Source organism: Arachis duranensis, chromosome 4, assembly GCF_000817695.3.
Source record: "Arachis duranensis cultivar V14167 chromosome 4, aradu.V14167.gnm2.J7QH, whole genome shotgun sequence".
NCBI lineage: Eukaryota > Viridiplantae > Streptophyta > Magnoliopsida > Fabales > Fabaceae > Arachis > Arachis duranensis.
The window spans coordinates 13124731-13139172 of record NC_029775.3 but is presented as its reverse complement, the minus strand read 5'-3'; positions in this window follow the sequence as shown (position 1 = coordinate 13139172).

Genomic DNA, 14442 nt, shown 5'->3' with positions numbered 1-14442 from the left:
TACTTATGTAGCTGGTTCAAAAATGGCTTTTAGGAATCTACAAAATAAACCTTAACAAACTATTCGGTAGAATCTGTAGATACTCTGTTGGCAAAAGACATGTAATAGCAGAACAATCAGCAGCAGTTCCCAGGTAGTACCAATGAGAAAAACTTGCCTGACTGCCTCTTCAGGAATCAATTCTGGAGAGGCCAAAAAACAAATTGCTAAGAATTTTATAACTTCTTAGTCAAACTTTGTTAATGATATTTTTAATAATAGGATTCGAGCGCAAATAATTCTTTCATGATGTTTTAGATTGATGTTGCTAATGATTCGTGTCATATTCAATCCCATGCTTTATTTTCTTCAAGCCTAGATTTGTAGGCACCAACAAACCTATATATTCATAAAACCATGTAGGGACGGTTCACCCACAAAAATGTGATGATAATGACTGAAGTGAATCCTTCTTGCCATAACCTAGCTAGCCATTCGAGAATAGTATTTTGATACCTAGATGTTACATAAAGAAGAAACAAACAATAGAGAACACATACTATACTAATACTAATTTAATATTAAACTAATACTAATAGAATAGAAATAGAACGGTCTTTTTTTATATTCTCTCTGATTTTTTTGCTATTGCACACTTTACGCAATCGATCTGATCGTGTAAATATCCCTTCAACATAACATAGGTCATCAAAAAAATCTTGAAGACTCACCAAAGCACGAAACTCGAGATTTTTCAAAAAATAAACTTTTCAAAAGGTGCATAAGCGCATGGATAAGCTCACCCTCTCTCTTATTTCTAATGATTTATAAATTTTAGTTTATAATTGTTTGACATGCTTTTCTTTTAAGAAAAATCACATTCTTTTAATCGAGACTAAAGATTAACTGCTTTTTAATTTCAATATGGAGGTAACAATGGGGTTGGACATGGTTATGGAAAACACAGGTGCTTGACATGTGTGTGGTATCAGATGAACACAAATCAGACTATACGAGTTCCACCATGCTTATCGGACAGTCTGAGTTGTTGGTGTAAAAACGAACGGTCTGTGTTGTGGTTCCCTAGCCACGTGTCGCGCGCAGAACTTTCCCCGCAACGGTACCCTTAATCCCAACATAACCCCATGCTGAACCCACACCCACCATCCGATATCACTTTCACCTTCACACCAAAGAGCAGCCACTCTTTTATTCTTCTTCCTTTCTCCACTGCTTCTTGCTTTGTATGGTGGAAGAAAAATCAAAATGCCAAAGAAAAAAAAATTTAGAGATGTTGATTGTCCTGAACTTCATATTATACATTATATCAGCCATCCTGATTATGTAAGTTTTTTTTTTAATTTTTTATATTTTATAATTATAATTATTATTGTTAAGAAGTTAATTATTATTATTATTGTTAGAAATTGAATTTAGGAATATAAACAAAATGATTATTATTATTTTTACCTGATTATGTAAGTTTTTTTTTGAAATTTTTTTAATATTTTATAATTATAATTGTTATTGTTAGGAAATTAATTATTATTATTATTGTTAGAAATTGAATTTAGGAATATAAACAGAATGATTATTATTATTTTTATCTGATTATATAAGTTTTTTTTAAGAATTTTTAATATTTTATAATTATAATTATTATTATTAAAAATTGAATTTAAGAACATAAACAGAATGATTATTATTAGTTTTAAAAATTTAGAAATATATATAAAAATAATAGTTACAATATTTGTTTAAATGTAGTTAGAGAATATTTAAATGAATGATAATATTTGAGTTAGACTAATATAATAGCTAAGTAAAAAATAATGTACGGTTAAAATTTTTTGTAATAATTTTAGAAATTATAATTATTTAATTAACTCTTATAATTAATTTTAGAAATTATAATTTTAGATATTATAACATCTTTTTGTAACCGTAAATAAATAAACAACTAATCTAGATCTTGTAATGTTGTTGAGAATTTTGGTTGATGATGATTCGGTTTCGTGAAATATACTTAAATATAGTCGATTTGTTTGTTTGGTAATATTAATTTGGTTATTGTTAGCGTTTTAGTTGAAATAAATATGTTATTGTAGTTAAGGTCTTAATATTAAAGAAGAACATTATTAGTTTAATAAGAATTGAAATTATGTATTAGTTGTTATTGTTAATAGTTAGTTATGAATAATTTTTAGGATTATTAATTAAATTTAGAAGTTAGAATTATTTATTTTAGTTGGATTTAGTAAGATAATTTATGATAGTTGAGTGGTTTCAATTAATATGTGTTGTTGAGTTAGTTGTGCAGATTTTTTAATAATGAGACTTAATTATTTGGTGGGTTAGTACATGGTAATTACTAAATTTTGTAATTAAGAAAAAGTTTAGCACGAGTTTAATATTTTAGTTGTTCTAGTTAAAAAATTATTATCTTTTAGTAGTAAATTAGTAATTGGTAATGAGTTAACTAATAATTTATTAAGTTTTTGTAGAGTTTAAGGATGTTGACATACGATCATCCAGTTTTTCCGGATCGGTACAATGATAGGGTGGAGGAGTATTTATGATTAACTGATTTTTATCATGTATCTCAGATTGGGGTAGTCCAATGTCAGAAAGCACTGGTGACTGCTCTAATCGAAAGGTGGCACCCAGACGCACATACCTTTCACCTTCCGATTGGTGAATGTGCTGTGACGCTTGAAGATGTGGCAATAATTCTTGGTCTTTCGATGGACAGTCTTCCAGTCATAGGGATGACAATGAGTAGTTTTGAAGTCTTGGAGGCGGAGTGTTTACACCAATTTGGAGTTGCACTGAGCAAGTCGGACTATAGAGGAAGCTGCATAAAACTGACCTAGCTGCGGGATCTAAAAGAAAATTTACAGTTGACTGATGAAAACAGTATACAGAGGTATGTGAAGAGCCACATTATGTTGTTGATCGGAACGATCTTGTTTGGGGACAAGTTTGGGGCATCTGTGCATTGGAGGTTTTTACCTCTGCTTCGTGATTTTGGCAGTATTGGACAGTACAGTTGGGGATCAGCATGCCTAGCACACCTATACAGGGCGCTATCTAGGACATCTCGTTATGACTGTAAGGAAATCAATGGTCCACTAATACTTCTGCTCGGTTGGGCTTGAATTCGCATGCCATATTTAGCGCCGCTTCCTAGGGAACGCCGCAATTTTTTGCTTGCAAACAGGTAATATTATCTTACATTTACCCTGTATCTTCATATTTAGAATCCAATTGTGTTAATAAAATAAGTCATATTAGGTGGCGTAATTGAGAGCGTGGATACCGACGCTATAGATATCTTACGCTTGCTCACTTTAGGAAGGCCTTGGATGATCTTCAAGAAGGCCAGATGTGTTTTCATTAAAGAAGTATTTGTTTCGGATTTAGTGTTAGTGTTAATCTTATTTTTGAGTTAAGAAATTAACTAAATTAATTAGTGATGACAAACATTATTTTTGGTCAAAATAAATAATTAGTGTTGAGTGTTAATAATTATATGTTGCTAATTATTTATAAATTGTTGCAGGCCAAAATTCAATCAAACAGCCCAAAATTGGAATGAAAATAAAAACATCAAGGCTAATGAGCTGGTTAATCAAGTGGAGCCCAAAAGAAACAAAGAAAGGAACCAACGGGCCAAGCAAATCAAACCCGATCCAAGCTCGTGTCCATCAATTCAAGTTGATCCCACCAAACTTCTCATACAAGATTGAAGTCTTCACTCTTTTTTATTGCTTCCAAAGCAACGTTCCTTTCTTCTCTGTCTCTGTCAAATCACTGAACTTAGAAAAAGTAAGAAAGAGAGCTTAGTCCCTAAACTAGTCATGAAAGAAGAAGGAAAGAGAAGGTTAAGCAAAGAAGGGTGAGGTCTAATCAACCATATCAAGAAAAGATCAGAAAGCTCAAGGTAATCCATTTCTTCTTACATACAACACAATTTCCTCTCTTCATCTTCAACCCTCTGTATCTCCGTTTTGAGCTATATGGAAAAGAGGATTTTTGTTCCTCTCTGCTGTATATCCACGGTCTCAAATATGTCTTGGGGACCAAGTTGGTTTTCAAGGGCTCGGATCAAGTTGACCATTGGAAGACTCATGTGGTTACTGCTTTATGGCTTTCGGTCAAGATGAAGAAGTCAGAAGTAAAGTTTCTACTCTAAGGTTTAATGAGAAAAAGTGAATCTGTGGGTTGGTGAAGCTCAAGGATCAAGGTGTTGACCTTGGAAGAAGAACTAAGGAACATGCAAGGAGATAAAAAAGGGAGCTCTCTGCTCATTCAAAACTAAAGAGAGAAAACCAGAGTTTGTGAGTAGTGTTCTGAAGAAAAGTTCCTCTACTTGGATAATGCTTTCTTTCAAAGAAGCATTCGGCCAATACTGAAGAACTCAATCTGAGGTTTGCGAATCTGGTTTAGCACATAGCAAAGAGGCTGCTGATGAAGTCAATCTCCTTCATGTTTTATAGATTGTGGTGTACTTTTCTATGTTTATCTTTCTTAATTTCTTGTGAGAAAAGGCATTGTGAGAAAGCTCAAGTAAAAGCCATGAGTGGAAAAAGGCTGAGTGATACACTTGAGAGAAAAGCCTAGAGTTATTTTCTGATTTCTTTAGGTTGGTTAAGTGTCTTGTATCTTGTACCTGTTAGGTATCCCTTTCTTAGTTGGGTTAGCACTAAGAGTGAATAGTTAGGTGTTAGCATAGCCAATGTCAAGTTAGGTTAGAACTTGAGTGTGAACTTGGTGTATGTAATACTTTTAACTATAGTGGAAATTCCTCCATTGTTGTGGAGGAGACTGGACGTAGGTTGCATAGCTCAAGGCAACCGAACCAGGATATATGCTGGTGTTAGCTTTTCTCTTCTCTGCTGTGTTCTGTTTTCTGATATTCATGAGACAAAAATAAATTATCTCGTAAATTTTCGCTGCCGAGTACAAACATAATCAGAATTGAAAGTTTATTTTAAAAGGTCATAACAGCTACTTAGAAAAGGAAGGCATATATTCAACCCCCCTTCTCTAAGCCTTCCACAACCTTCAATTGGTATCAAGAGCTAAGGTCTCAAGAATCAAGCTTAACTGCTTGGAGCAAAGATCCAATGGCGAACAACTTGGGCACAACCACAGTTGTCTACACCCTCACTGAAGGCCAGTCAAACAACCGGCCACCTTTCTTCAACAGGAAGAACTATGCCTACTGGAAAGAGAGGATGAGAATCTTCATCCAATCCATTGATTACAACATATGGAAGATTGTTCTGAGCGGTCCCAAGATTCTAACAAAAACAAGTGCTGATGGAGTGGTAACTCCAAAAGAAGAAGCTGAATGGAATGAAGATGATAAGAAGAAGATGGAGCTGAATGCCAAAGCAATCAACCTTCTTCACTATGCTATCAGCTTTAAAGAGTACCGGAAGGTGTCTAGATGCAAGACAGCCAAAGAAATCTGGAAAAAACTCCAGGTTACACATGAAGGCACCAAACAAGTCAAAGAAATGAGGATTGATATGCTGCGAAAAGAGTACGAGATGTTTAATATGAAGGATGGAGAAAGCATTGATGAAGCATTTGGGAGATTCTCAATCATAATCAACAACCTTGATGCTATGGGTACAAACTATGCAGAACAAATCTTGGTGAGAAAACTCCTTAGAAACCTCACAAAAGAATGGAAAACCACTGCCACTGTCCTAACTGAGAGCAACAACCTAAGTCCCATAACCTATGATGAGCTGAGAGGAAAACTCCTTGCCTATGAAACTACACACACAAACACAGACTCAAAGAAAAAGGGAATAGCCCTTAAGTCACAAATAGAACCAAAAGAGAGTGAGTCTAGTGATGGTATTTCAGATGATGAGCTTTTATTTTTTGCTAGGAGATTTAGAAGGATGATGAAGAACAATGGCAAATATAAGGGTTCAAGTTCAAAGGAGCACAAGATCGACTTGAGCAAGGTGACGTGCCATCACTGCAAGGAGGCTGGACATTTCAAGCTAAACTATCCAAAGCTCAAAAAAGAGGACAAAGAAAAGAAGGAAAGGAAGAGAGTGCTCATGTTAGCTTGGGAGGATCTTGAGAACGACTTAAATGAAGAAGAAGAATCTGAAGGAGATGATAAAGACTGCTTTCTGGAAACAACAATCTTGATGAGGTAAATTATTATGATTTGACAATTGAGGACTTACATGCTATTATTGATGATCTCACTTTAAACACCTAAAAACTGTTTGACAAGTACAATGAATGCAGATCTGAAAGAGATGTGTTAAGAGCTAAAAATAATTTTTTAAAAGAAAAAGTGAAGAAAACTGAATGTGCTTTGGACATCATTGAAGAAAACAGATTTCTAAAATCTGAACTTGAAAAATTAAAAGGAAAGCACATTGTGGATCATTCTCATGAGTTAATTGCTGAAAATGAAAGATTAAATGATATGATTAAAAGGCTGAATGGTGACTTAGCAAAATTTGCTCAAGGTTATAGTAACTTGGACAAATTACTTGCAAGTCAAAGACCATTGTTTGAAAAATCTGGTTTAGGCTACATAGCCAAGGAAGATGCAGTTTCAAATATTTCCTCTATAAAATTTGTGGCTTCTTCATCAAATACCAAAACCATACCAAACAAATCTGGTATTGGACATGCTCCAACATTTGAAGAAAAATTTGATGAAGTATACACAAGTGAAAATGAGATTTCACCAAGAACCGAATTGAATTCAAATAGGTCAGGTTTGGGATACATTTCAAAAAATGAGGGAGTTTTCAAGAAACTATTTTTTACAACAAAACCTCATTTTCAAAAGCTCCAAAGATTGTCAAAAATTCTGGTGGAAATATTTTTGCAAAGAGGAATAATTATAACAAAAATTAGTTTGTCAAAAGAAATGCATCTGCTCCAAAAACCAGAAAATTTCAACCATTTAATCATTTCAAGCAATATAACTCACCTCAATTTCAGCAACAAACATCAGAAAATCATTGTGTTAATTGCAAGAAATTTGGTCACTCATATGCACAATGTTTCATTGAAAAGAGAGTTGTAGGAAACAAAGTGTACAATGTTGTTTGTGATTTCAATGCACTTGGGCAACCAAGATGGATTAACTTCAAAGGATCCAAAACAATTTGGATACCTAAGGCTACTTGAAACTCTTCATGCAGATTTGCCTAGCATCCAAGAACAAAAAGGACATGTGGAACATGGATAGTAGATGTTCAAGACACATGACTGGAAGGTCAACCTACTTCATCAAACTAAATAAGTATGATGGAGGTTTTGTGACCTTTGGAGATGATGGTAAAGGTAAAATCATTGCTGTTGGAAAAGTAGGTAATGAGTAATCTACTTTCATTGATGATGTACTTTGATATGTGGTTTGAAGCACAATCTTTTGAGTATAAGTCAGCCGTGTGATTTAGGATATTTAGTGACTTTCAAAAGACTTGAATGTTGCATTGTTAATGAAAAGACAAATGAAGTGATGTTTGTTGCCAAGCGTTTTAATAATATGTATGGACTTACTCTAAAGAATCTGAAAAGTGGTTATGGCACAAGAGATTAGGTCATGCAAGTATGTTTCAAATAAACAAACTTGTAAAAAAAGAATTAGTAAGAGGCCTTCCTTTGATAAAGTTTGACAAAGACATCACTTGTGATGCTTGCCAAATGGGAAAACAAACAAAAAGTTCTTTTAAACCAAAGGAAGACATCTCTACTAAAAGACCACTTGAGTTGCTACACATTGATTTATTTGGTCCAACAAGAACTCAAAGCCTTGGTGGTAAACATTATGGTTTAGTGATTGTGGATGACTATACTAGGTTTGGTTGGGTTTTATTTATTGCACACAAAAATGAAGCTTTTTCAGCCTTTGAACCTTTTTGCAAGAAAATTCAAGATGAAAAGGATTTAAAGATCTCTTCAATAAGAAGTGATCATGGAACTGAATTTGAAAATAATTTATTTGAATCCTTTTGTGATGAACTTGGAATATCTCACAACTTCTCTTGTCCAAGGACACCACAACAAAATGGTGTTGTGGAAAGAAGAAATAGAAGCATACAAGAGATGACAAGAGCTATTCTTTGTGAGAGTAATGTTCCAAAATTCCTTTGGGCTAAAGTGGTTAACACGGCTTGCCACATTTTGAATAGAACAATCATAAGAAAATTTTTGAGGAAAACCCCTTATGAACTTTGGAAAGGTTACCCACCAAACTTAGACTACTTGCACATCTTTGGATGCAAATGTTTTGTTTTAAATAACAAGGATAATTTGGGTAAATTTGATCCAAAGGCGTATGAGTGTTTGTTTGTAAGATATTCCACAACTAGTAAAGCATATAGGGTTTATCATCAAGATGCTAGGATTATTGAGGAGTCCATACATGTTACATTTTGTGATACTAACTTGGTGCAAAGTATTTTGGAAGATTGTGATGCAGGAAATCAAGCTCAAAAGGACGTTGAAACTGTGCAAAATCAAGAAAATGGAAATTCTGTTCAACCTGATCTAGAAACTGCAGTGGCTGAAAATTCGAAAGACAATTCCATCTTGTCTCATGAATTTAAAGGAAATCCTGAAGCCAGCAGCACCCAGAATCCATTGGTATCTGAATCTGCCTCTAAGTCCACCAGACCTCGTGAATGGAGATTCTTGAAAAATTATCCTAAGGAATTTGTCATTGGGGATGTCTCTCAAGGGGTTAGAACTCGATCTTCCACTAGAAAGGCAAATGAAGGATCAAACATTGCCCTTCTCTCACAAATAGAGCCTCAGAATGTCAAAGAAGCCCTTAGTGACCCCTCTTGGGTTAAAGCAATGGAGGATGAGCTTCTTGAATTTGAGAAAAACCAAGTGTGGACTTTGGTTGCAAGGCCAAGTGGAAAGAAAGTGACCGACACTAAATGGATATTTCGGAACAAGTTAGGAGAAGATGGCAGCATTGCAAGAAACAAAGCAAGGGTGGTGGCACAAGGATATGACCAAGAAGAAGGAATAGACTTTGATGAATCCTTTGCCCCCTTGCCCGAATGGAAGCCATAAGACTTCTTTTAGCTTATGCTGCATTTTGTGGTTTTAAATTATATCAAATGGATGTAAAATGTGCATTTTTGAATGGTGTGATAGATAGAGAAGTGTATGTGGAGCAGCCACCTGGTTTTGAAAATAAAGAGCATTCTAATCATGTTTTCAAATTATCTAAAGCTCTCTATGGTTTAAGGCAAGCTCCTAGAGCTTGGTATGAGAGGCTTAGCTCTTTTCTTTTGAAAAATGGTTTTCAAAGAGGCACCACAGACACAACTCTATTTATCAAGAATTCTAATGTTTCTTTCATTCTAGTCCAAATATATGTTGATGACATTATTTTTGGATCAGCCAATGAATCCCTTTGTTCTGAATTTGGAAAACTCATGACAAGTGAATTTGACATGAGTATGATGGGTGAACTTAATTTTTTCCTTGGGCTGCAAATTAAACAAACTGAAAATGGTATTTTCATCCATCAAGAGAAGTATGCCAAGGAATTAGTTAAGAAATTTGGTATGGAAAATGCCAAACCCATGGGATCTCCCATGCACCCTAGTTCAAAATTAGATAAGGGAGAAATTGAGAAAGATATAAATGAGACTAGGTATAGAGGAATGATTGGTTCTCTTATGTACTTAACTTCCTCTAGACCCGATATTGTGCAAAGTGTTGGATTGTGTTCAAGGTTCCAATCCAAACCTAAAGAGTCACATCTTTCTGCAGTTAAAAGGATCATTAGATATGTTCATGGCACATCCAATTTTGGTCTTTGGTATCCTAAGATTGATGATTTTTCTGCAGTTGGTTATTGTAATGCAGATTTTGCTGGGGATAGAGTTGATAAAAGGAGTACCTCAGGCCTATGTTGCTTCCTTGGAAAGTCCTTAAATGTTTGGTAAAGTAAGAAACAGCCAACAGTGGCGTTATCCACTGCTGAGGCTGAGTATATAGCTGCTTCTTCTTGTTGTTCTCAGCTTTTATGGTTAAAAACACAGCTTGCCGATTACAAATTAAATGCTGAAAATATTCCCTTGATGTGTGATAATATGAGTGCTATTAGTATTTTTAAAAATTCAGTTTTGCACTCTAGGACTAAGCATATTGAAGTGAAATTTCACTCAATAGGAGAACATGTCCAAAAGGGGGATATTAGCATTCAATTTGTTAAATCAGAGGAGCAATTAGCAGATATTTTCACAAAACCATTAGCTGAGGACAGATTCTGCATGCTTAGGACTAGTCTAGGAATTTTCGGTTATTATTCTTTGTTTGATAATTGCTGATGTATTTGCTGGAGTTTTTTGTCTCATAAACAGGTGTGAGACAATTCTGGGTAGAAGAAGAACGTTTCCCTTAATTAGCATGATCTGGGCTTATTTCAAGTGAAAAATGATTTGGGCCAACCTCAAAAATCAGATTTAGAGTGGTCCCATGTGTTTCCTTAAATCCAACCACCTCTGGGCCCAAATATGAATGTTACATTTTTGTTTGGTTGTTAACTTTTGTTGGGCTGTGTGTTTAATTTTTTGAAAGGATTTTCATTCAATGTTTTTCTAGTCCAAAAAGATTTTCAGTTTGATTTAATTTTTAAGTTTTTTTTTCAAAATTTAAAATTAATTTCCTGTTTTATTTTTTAAATCAAATAAAATCTTTCTTTAATGAGGACATGTCTTTTCAAGTCAAATTAGTGGTGATGCAGTTTCATGGTTTGAAAAACTTTCCTTTGGGTACGGTTACTGTTCCGAGGGTTTACCTGAAACTGTAGGTCGATCTCGGACGAGATCTTCTGTGTTGGTCGGAGCCGACGTGTCCGACAGGTGTGTAGCAGCCGGAGTTGTTGTGTCTGACTTGTGGAACTGAGAATGCTGCTGATCCCTTGTCACCGAAGGGTGGGGGGTACCTGCAAGGGACTCCGATGCTTAAGTTAGCAAGGGTATTAAACAGGTATTGAGTAGAATCAGAGTATGAGTTATACCTAGGTGCTCCAGTGTATTTATAATGGTGAGATGTGACCTTCTTTAGATAAGATAAGTTAGTTATCTTATCTTATCTTATCTTATCTTTTGTCGAGGTCAGCTTATCTTCCATGGAACCGTCCTTATCTCTATAGGCTTGGGCTGCCCTTGGATCGGGATCGTATTCCTTGAGTTGGGCCCTTCTTTGGGCTTTCCTGTCGATTTGGACTGAGTTCTTTGCAAAGAAGTCGGTCCGCTTGACCTAAAAAGGTCGGTCGCTTTGTCTGTAGAACATCCCGGGTCGGACAGCTCGACCCAGGGTATGAACAGTGCCCCTGCTTGAGCTCGGTCTTTTTGTTGAGGTCGAGTCCTGGACTTCGGTCCTTCTCTAGTGAAGCCGAACTCAAGCATTTTGTCGATTCCTTTGTAGAAGTTTTTGAATGTAGAACGTTTTTCCTCTAAAAGCGCGCGCTTTTGTATCGGCGCTTTGGGAACGTGCGAAGGTTTAATGCCTTCATTAATTTTAACATTAATTGCCCCGTTTCCCTTAGGCTCTTTATTTTGATTTTGAAAACCCAGAAACGGTTTCTCTCCTTCGCCCTTTTTGTAACTTCTTTTTTCCGCTCTCTTCACTCTCTGTTTTTCGTTTGCGCTTCTGCTTTCTTGTGTTGCAGCTTTCGTTTGGCGATTTTCTGGGCAGCTTTCATTTCTGCGCCTCCATTTTTATTTATTGAAGCTTCTTTCGTCTCCAGGTTAGTCCCATTTCGTGCTTTCTCTTTGTTTTTGTTTTTGTGATGAGGTTTTGATTTTGATCCTCCTTTTAGAGAAAGTTTGGATCTTTCTATTTCCATTGTGCCCTAGATTTGTTGAAATGTGCGTTCTGGGAGTTTCTCCATCTTCTGCATGATCTTTTTTGCTTTTGCTTGATGCTTTTAGGGCTTTGCATGTTCTTTGTTGTTTCTGTTCTGATACCGCTGTCCGCATCTATTCCTCGTTTTATTTGAAGGTTGCTTTTGTCTGATTCTGAAAAAGGTTGCATCTTTAATGGTCTCTGCTTGGCGTGTTTGATGTTTTAGGGATGGTTTTTGCTGGTTTAGACTGTAAGGCAATGTTTTTGATGACTTTTTGTGTTTTGCTTTGATGGAAAAATGCTTGTTGTTTGAAGCCTTCTTTTCTTGTTTTGAGAGGTTCTGGGATGCGAGAAGTAGATTTTTCCTAGAAACCTTGCTTTATTATTGCCTCCAAAGGATGCCCTAGGACTTTGGTTTGAGTCTTGGGGTTTTCTTTTTCTGTGTGTTCGCCTGTATCGTATTGAGTTGTTTTCTCCTTTGTCCGAGATGTTTTTAGTAGCCCCATCTTCTTTTCTTACTTGTAGGATTAGTTGGCCTCATGTATTCTCGAAATAACATTGTAGAGATGTCTTCCAGAGTTCCCGCCGATTGTCTGGACTCCCTTGTTTTGTTGTGTGTTTCTGTTGTGGATGCTGAATTTTGCACAGAGCTGAGGAAGCGCCACAGGATTTGTGGTAACAGTGTTCGTGAGGAGGATTATGAGCTTGTTGCTCCTGATTCTGATGAGAGAGTTTGTTTTTCGACTTCCATCGATAGGGAGCGTCCCTTCTTCTATGCCTATGAATACTTCTTCAGTCAGTTGAACGTTACCTTTCCTTTTACTGCTTTCGAGACCGACCTGTTGTGGTCGTGTAATATTGCCCCATCCCAGCTTCACCCAAATTCCTGGGGTTTTATTAAAATTTTTCAGCTTCTCTGTCGAGAATTAGATGTAACACCCTCTCAGACTCTTTTTCTTTATTTGTTTGTTTCCACCAAGCCTGGCGGTTCTTAAAAAAAGAAAGCTTCCTGGGTTTCTTTCAGGTCCGCCCAGGGCCATAAAGTTTTTGCTATGTATGATGAGTCCTTTAAGGACTTCAAGAATTACTTCTTTAGGGTTTGTGCTGTCGAGGGGGCCCGCCCCTTTTTTCTTAATGAAAATGATGAGCCTTCTTTCCCTCTAGAGTGGCAGAGGGGTGTGAGAGTGTCTCGCTATACCTGGGAGATGCTTGATGATGTTGAGCGTGCCTTTGTTGTTGTTCTTGAGAATCTATGGGGGGAACCACCCCATCTTGATACAAAAAGGTTTTTGAATGACCCGTCCTTGGTTCAGACTGTTTTGGGTACTTGTCTGACTTGTTTTTACACTTGTTTCTTAATTTTTTCTTCCTCTTATTGTGATTGTAACTCTTTGCTGTGGCTGATTCTATATTTGCAGAGATGTCAAAGAACAACGACTCCATGAAGACCTTTAGAAAGGCAAAGAAGGCAACTGCTGCTCTGAACATCTCGGCCAAGGTGGCTGGAGAGGGATCTTCTCAGGTCCCAGTGAAGCCTCCTGTGCCGAGTTCTCCCGGGCCGAGGAAAGCAATTCCTACTCCTCGGTTTCTTCAGGTCGATCCTCCACAGACTTCTGCCATTGCTTCTGGTGCTCCTCCCTTAAAAAAGCAAAAAACATCCGAGCCCTTTAACCTGGATACCCCGGATTTTGATGCTGTCGAGTTTGTTGACTAGCAAATTGCCCCATATGGTGGGCTCTCCATGGACGATGTGTCTCTTCTTCAGCTTCTGGATTTTATCACCAAAAGTAGTGTAAAAATGGCATATATGGGTGCGGCTATTTTCCGAGCTGTTCAGGGGATCTCGATTCATGCCACAAAATCCTTCATGGAGGAGGCCAAATCAGAATTTGATCGGGTCAAGGGTCTGAAGGATGAGTTTGAGGTGAAGTTGGCGAAGGTAGAGAAGGAACTGGAGGGTGAGAATGCCAGCTCTATTGCCTTGGCTGCTTCTTTGAAGTTGGCTGAGGACATGGCACTAAAGCACAAGGATAGCTATGTCTCAGCTTATAGGGAGTTGATGCATCTCCGGGATGATTTGGAAACTGCTCGGGTTAATTATGCCGAGCTTCAGGGTCACCTTGTGGGCAGCGTGACTGCCGCCTCTGAGAACCTGATGGAGCAGTTCCGGATTGTTGCTTCTGATGCCGATTTGACTCTCGTTAGTCTTGATAACGTAGTAAAGGATGGCAAGATTGTCCCAGATGATCCCGATGATGATGTTGAACCTCCCCTAGTGCCTTCTATCAAGGTGTCGACCTCCTCGGTTCCTCTAGTTATGTCTGATCCGGTTTGTCAGATTCTGAACCGGGATGATGGAACTGTAGATGCTGTGCTTATTCATACTCGCCCTCCTTCTCCCCGTACTGATGCTACTGGGAAGGCTCCCGATCTTTGCTGATCTTCTTTTTACGTATTTGTGTAAATAGCCCGGTTTGTGGGCTTTTGAACTTTATTGTTTTGTTTAACTGTTGACGCTTTTTAGTTGCCTGCCTGGCAACTTTTACTTTGAAAAACAAAAGTAGCTTTCTGAGGTAGATTTTGGTAGCCTCT